The sequence below is a fragment of the Electrophorus electricus genome, chromosome 16 (genome assembly GCF_041902795.1).
Source record: "Electrophorus electricus isolate QZ-2024a chromosome 16, ASM4190279v1, whole genome shotgun sequence".
In the NCBI taxonomy this organism is placed as follows: Eukaryota; Metazoa; Chordata; class Actinopteri; order Gymnotiformes; family Gymnotidae; genus Electrophorus; species Electrophorus electricus.
In genome coordinates, this window is record NC_137512.1 from 5,555,001 (window position 1) to 5,562,500 (window position 7,500).

Genomic DNA, 7,500 nt, shown 5'->3' on the forward strand with positions numbered 1-7,500 from the left:
GCAACCATGATGTTGCTCCCAAAGCCAGCATTATTGTGTGATGACAGAAGACAGGGATCCTAGTGCAAGGCATCTGGGATTTTTAATAGCAAGAAGCAGTACAGAAGGGCAGGTACAGACAGGAGGAACCAAAGGCAGGTACAGTTCCGAAAACCGGAGAGCAGAGAATTGTCATCAAGCGCAAAAAGAATCAAGATGCCAGAAACCGTATGACATAAGCTGGTAATGGAATGTCCTTTTGTGGTAATAAATGCTGTCTTGCATTCACCACCTTCTCGTATGTGCACCAGGTTGTACCAGTTTGTATGTGCTCCTCAAGTCCAATTTGGTGAATATGAAAAGGCAGTGTGTAGGGGAGCATAACTGCAACGTTGAGTGATCTGTAATTCGAGCAAGGGCGAAGTCTGCAGTCCTTTTTCTCCACAAAGAATAGCCCTGCAGCTACTGGGAAGGTGGATGGGTGAATGAATCCCTGTGCAAGTGCTTAAGAAATATACTGCACCTATGGCCTCGGTCTCTGGGATGGAATATGGGTAGGCTTTAGCTCTCTTGGGAAGGGCGACACGAACAGTTCAGCAGCACGACTTTTACTGAACACACCAGAGAAATCAGAATATTCGGCGACTGGATTAGCATGAGGGTATATAGGGCTCTCTAATGAATGTAGCTTTAACAGGAACAGTTAACAGTTATCAAAATAAAAGTGACTCCCGGTGGTGATTTCGCAAAAAGGCCAATCAATAGACAGGTTGCATCCGGTTAGCCAGGGCAGAGCTATGAATAAAGGAACTTGTACTGAGGAGATGATGAATAGCGACATGGTTCCTGTGTGTATGATGCCTTTGATGAGGGTGAGAGTGGTACTGTGGTGGAGGGATAGCAATGTCATGTGGGGTTGGACTGGTCAGAGAGGCAACTGGAGGTCCTTCACAACTTGTTCATGTAAGAAGTTGGCATCAGATCCCAAATTGATCACTGCTAAGTCTCATTGTTGTCAGCAGGTTGTCTTCGAGACACTGGAACATTTATTTTGTGCTGACATTGAGGAAAGCAGAAGCCCTTAGCTGAGATGTATCACTGTTATCCAGCCATTGGGGTGGTAAGATTGCACAGGCAGTCTGGAAGTGGGTAGGATCATCACAGTACAGCAGTTCCTCTGATACGCAGTAATTACACTCGCTAGCAGTTAGAGGTATTCTACCCAATTGCATAGGAACAGAGGCGCCGGGGGACTCCTCATGCACAGTGGATGACAGTGGGAGCAATTGAGCATTATCCACTGAAAGATATTTAGACAAACTCCTCCAGGTCATCTATAATCGCCCTACATTCTAGCACAGTTTGGAAGGCTGAATTCAACCCACTGCGATAAACTGTCAGCAATGCTAGCTCTCATGGGGAAAGGACTGGTGTGATGTTCCAGGGAAAGGGAGCAATGCATGAGTTACCTGTCATCTGTACCACTCAGGTACAGCTACCTGGACAACAGATTGTGAGGGATCTGGTTGCACCTGTGCTGCAGGGCGTGGAAACAAGGGCTTCCTCTTGCTTCTAGAGTGCTTACTCTACATTGCGATAGTAGACAGGGGTCCAAGGGTGAGGTGTCTGGGACTGTTAACAACAAGCAGCAGTACAGAGGGCCAGATTCAGACAGGAGGAACCAAAGGCAGGCACAGTTCCAAAAAGCAGAGCAGAGAAGGATTAAAACAGCAGGCGGAGAGTGGTCACAAAGGGCAATTAGAGAATCAAAATACCAGAGAGACAGCACACCAGAATAGCATTTAGCCTAGTCAAAAATAAATAATACTTGGCAATGAGGAAGCGCAGAGAGAGAGAGAGAGAGAGAGAGAGAGAGAGAGAGAGAGAGAGAGAGAGAGAGAGAGAGAGAGAGAGAGAGAGAGAGAGAGAGAGAGAGAGAGAGAGAGAGAGAGAGAGAGAGAGATTATATAAGGAAGTTAATTGACAATGACAGGTGTGGGACATTGTTATACTGGAGATGATGAGTGTGGTGTGGTTCGTGGATTAATGGGGTTTGTTTAGTCATTCTGGGAGTGGATTGGTTTGTAGATTTGACGTATTGATTCTGAACCAACCACATTGTTATAGTCTTATTAAGAGAGACAGTGTGATGTTCATATGACAAACTCACATGAAAGTGAATTTTACTTCATAAGCAGTAAGAAGTGGTGTGTTAAATAAAGCACTTTAGATTTCTTACACATCTTCTCCATTAAAGATACAGCACAAATACACAGAAAAAACTGTAAAATAATTATACTTAAGCGAGTTTGTGATGAACAACAGTACAGTTAAGTACCATACATAAAGTACTGTATCTAATATTTGCATAAGATTTTGGATACTGTTGTATAACCTGCTGAATCAGCCTGACCTGCTGGCTATGGAGACATCAGGATCAGGGTTAACTCTTCCATAATATCACTGTGAAACCAGGATCAGTAGTATTGATTACAGCTCTTACATTTTTGCTATGTTTGCCATATATAGCTATACAGTTTTATATCACTACAACACACTAGATTGACTGAGAAATATAAAGTTATTGACCTGGATGTAAGATTATCCAAGAGACCACTGCCAGCCACCATGAGGTGAACGTTTATTTTGTAGGAGACCAAAATGCCCTGTACTTCTTTGACCATACCAGCTTGCAGACTGTCAGAGAAAGGGCAAAGCCAGACAGTTCGGTGTATTTCTCAATGAATCAACGTAACTTTCTCAATTGTGCAATCTTTCGTTGTGATGTTACTGGTAAAAGCTTACACATTTATTATATTTTAAGGATGAATGTAATTTCTCGTATATCTCATCAAGTGAAAATGCAATGTAATAAATAAATAAATAAGTTACATTTTACGGGATTGTGGTAAAATGATAAGACATAGATTAGTTATAAGGCCTCATGTTAAGATGAATCTTAATGGATTAGAGCTAACTCCTCATGTTCTAACAAATACAGACTAACATTGTTGAAGATGCGAGATTAGTATCATCATCCTTCAGCCTGCCGTCCAATGTCAGACTATGTTTTTCTTTGACATAGTCAAAGAAGAGGAGTGAAACCTGTACTCTTTCTCCAATGTGGAGTTGCCATTTACTTGATGGGCAAAATAAAGTTTTAAATAATGAGTAATAAATATTAACTGACATCAGAGGTCATCACCTTGTTGGCTTGTGATGGACAGTTTGGTCACAGTGTGGTTTCTACAATGGACATGCAACACAGGAAGGTCAATTTTACCCATACTACACCAATTGCATAGAGATTTAATCTGGAACTCAGCCACTTAGCAACTTCTAGAAGTAGTGATGATTTTAATTAGACATTGCTTTATTTCTGCCTTTCCTTCCATCAGGGTCTGAAGGGTCCACCTTAAACTCTCCATCTGCCAATGAAATTACAACAAAATGTGCTTTTCAGTAGTGTGATTCTTTGATATGTTGATGCCTTGAAAAATGGTAAAAATTGTAATCAACATGAATTTACCAACAACATGATTTCTGTCTACATGGTACACAAAATTTCTCTTCCCCAGATAAAGGCAGATCAGAAAAGGAAGGTTTTCTTTAGACATAAAAAAAACAGCATGTCTGAAACTTAAAAGAAAGTTTGTGATGTATGTTACAAGGGTCATGTGCAAGGGAAGTACTCTGTTAGTCTGTTTTAGCAAAAAATTAGCAATTTTAGCTGGTGGGTGGGTCATGGGTCTCTTACCGAACCATTTGTGCGATCTTCTTAAAAACTCTGGACAGAAAGAAGTATCATGTGTACAATAAAAACACTTTATTTTAGAGGTGATACTGTAACTATTCATAGATTATATCACTACGCTGCTAACTCAATATATTGCCATACAGAAACAGCAGTTATAACCTTGTCCAGTTTTAATATTTTAAAATGGGTCTATTCTTAAATTCAGAGTTCACTCAGTAGGTAAACGTGAAGTTGTGGAAGAGTCCCAGGCTGCTATATTTGTACACAATGTCATGAACTAGGCAACACTACCCAGCCATGACATCCTTCACAAAACCACTGATGCAAAAGTTTCATTTCTTCTTATATTGCAACCTCTTTATAGTTACAACTTTCTCATTGCAAAATAGTGTGACTTTTCACAGTATCTTATCTCTAGCTGCTTACCTTGATGTGTTAAGCCAGCCACTCACATCAAGCTTTGTACAGTTATTTTTGAATGTATTCATTTAGATAGTAAATTCATACTAAGAAAGTTTTATCAGAGTTTGGTAATCCAAGCCCAAATGACATTTATATATTAATCCAGCTGGCATGTTAACAGTATGAGCTATGAGATGGTAAATGAGATGGTAATGAATTCTTCAGGCATAACATTCTGAGCCATAATATCTCAGTACTTAAGAGCTTGCATCTTTTAATGATCCAAATATGTTTTCAGAATTTCTCTATCACCCATAGATTTTGTTTGTTCCCGTATACTTGCATATCATGTACGACACTGAGGGATATTCCTAACACCATATATTGGCAACACTCACACACCTGTCCATTTTAGAAGTAATCTTGTATATAATTAAGTGTAATAATACTGTTATTTATGAATAAGTAATATATACTTATTGGAACATTTAATTCCTCTCACTTAAAAAGCTTAAATCACAGAAAGATTCTAAAAACATTAAATTTTGTTGCCTGTTGATATTTGGAGGGCTTAATCTGTCAGTTCTTGCTTCGGCATAGTTTTGGTTATTCACCTGAACTTTCTGCAATGGAAAGATTTATAATGCCAGTAAGGAACAGTGTTCCAGTACAACAGCCTTCAAGCAACACCTGAAATGATTAAGATTAAGATTTCTCATACAGTGTGGCAAATGAGTGTCTTGGCTTTGAACATTTTAATATTAGTTTCTCCTCAGTCAATTAGGTAACAGTTATATGTTTTATACTTTTCAAATCTTAAATGTAAATCTTAGATAATTAACCACTATGAGAAAGGAAAAGCACTTTTGTAAGTCGCTCTGGATAAGATACTCTGCCGTAAATGTAAATGTAATTTTAAATGCTTTTTGACTATGTATACACCAGCCAAATGATTATACTGTTATTTGCTATATTTTGAATGCTTTACAAGAAAAGACAATTAACAAACCCTAATAGGCAGTAGACTGCTAACTCAACCCTCTACTACTACTCGACCCCAGGGGTTGGAGCTGCTTGCCCTGTGCTTAAGTTGGCCGTGGCTCTCTCCTGCCCTTGGTGATGGGGCTAAAGCCTCAGCCCAGCCTGCTCTTACCTCCTCGGCTGGCTCGCGTGCTCTGCCTGTAACGTTTCCCAGGGTCAGTGGCTCGGACAGCGCGACAGTCAACTCTTAACTGCCTTTTAACCCTCCCTTCACACCGCGTGTCTTTCCGGCCCCAATCCTACTACTGCATTGCTTTCTTCTTTTTAAAGCAGTATGTATAAAAGTTAGTACGATGTTGGATTTAAATGGATTACAAGCAAAGGGTGATGGCATTACTTGGATAGAATACTATACCAATGGTAGCTTGTCATAAATGGGAGATTCTTGGTTGGATTATTTGGAATGAAATAAGACTTTGCCTCTTGCAAACCTAAACACTCTTGCAAACACTCCTGGAAGAGGTTCCTAAGTATGGCATGGCCACAGTACAACGTTACTACGAGAGTTAAAAAGTATGGATGACCTTACTATGAGGGTCATAAAGTCTGGATGACACTGACAGGCTACTGGCCTCCTGCTCTCTCACTCCATTTAACATCAATGATGGGTAACATTTCCATCTTGCTATGATTAAATAGCCAAACCTCATCTGAGGGGTGTACGCAAGTAAGCAAGTCACCAAACTGAATGTGTCATTTTGAAACACTATACAAGACATGGCTTTGCAATAGTTAGTGACTACCCAAAACAGCAAATTCTCTTCTCTCTAATAGGTTGGGAGGATTCCCTAAATATCTACAATAGAACACACTTGAAATATTCATTATGGATTAACAATATATGCAATGTTTCTCTAATATTTCACAAGATGCAAACATTCAAGTTCAAGTTCAAGTTCGGTTTATTTGTCACATACATAGTCATACACAGTATAACGCGCAGTGAAATGGTGGAGAGTGCTCTGTCCAAACTGAGGAAGAGAACCAGGGGTGCATAGAGAAAAATATATATATGCAGATAAATATATATATTCTATGTATGTACAAAAATATATTAACAATGTATGTACAATATATGTATATTATGATTATATACACAATGTACAATGTATATGGTTGGGTATATATGTACACAATCTACAGAATGTACAGATCCATTTTGTATAATACCATATCTACAGTTGTTGTGTAACAGGTTAATTGAGTATAAATCTAAATCTATATATACAGATGTACAGATATACAGTCATGTTACGTGGTGGTGGTGGTCCCCACAGTTTATCAGTTTCCCTGATTCAGGGCCCGAATGGCCTGTGGGAAGAAGCTTCTCTTCAGCCTCTCTGTCTTGGCCTTCAGGGAGCGGAAGCGCCTCCCTGACCTCAACAGAGAGAAGAGTCTATTGTTGGGATGGGTGGGGTCCTTCACAATTTTCCTGGCCTTGGTTTGGCACCGCTTGTAGTAGGTGGTCTGCAGGTCAGGAAGTTCCGAGTGAGTGATGCGCTCTGCTGAACGCACTACCCTTTGGAGTGCTTGTCTGTCCTGCTTGGTGCTATTCCCAAACCAGACTGTGATGTTCCCCGTGAGGATGCTCTCGATAGTGCAGGTGTAGAAGTTCCGCAGTACCGTGGAGGGCAGTCTGAAGTCCCTTAGGCGTCTGAGGTGGTAAAGACGCTGACGAGCCTTCTTTGCCAGGGAGTTGGTATGGCGGGACCAGGACAGGTCCTGCGAGATGTGAACTCCAAGGTACCTGAAACTATCTACTCTCTCCACCGTGGTTCCACTGATCCTCACAGGTTGGTAGTGCTGCTCCTGCTTCTTGCTGCAATCCACGATCAGCTCCTTTGTCTTACTGACGTTTAGGAGGAGATTATTTTCCTGGCAATAATAACATTCTTACAGTTAAATGCTTACCACAGAATTCTTCACAGACATATTACAGTTTTATTGAATATCACCTAGAAGTGAATGTGTTACGTGTTAACTGAGGCATTGATGTGACTGTGTTTCTGTGGTGTATGAGATAAGCAGGACAGGATCATACACCAAGATCTCTGGATTTCCTCTGGGAAGTCTGGGAAGCTGTCCCTATCTATACGGCATATGGCAGTAAGCATGACGTGGACACTGATCTAGATACATGCAGGTCATCTTTCTGAGAAACTGAAGTGTGGTAAGTGGCTTCAAATTCATCTTAAATCCCACCTAATGATAAATGTGAATGTGTGACGAATTTTTCACTATAATTCATGCAGGTCAGAATGACCCAACACATAACCTGGCTATGAATGGCTAAGCAGGATATGAGTTGTTTCAATCTACAT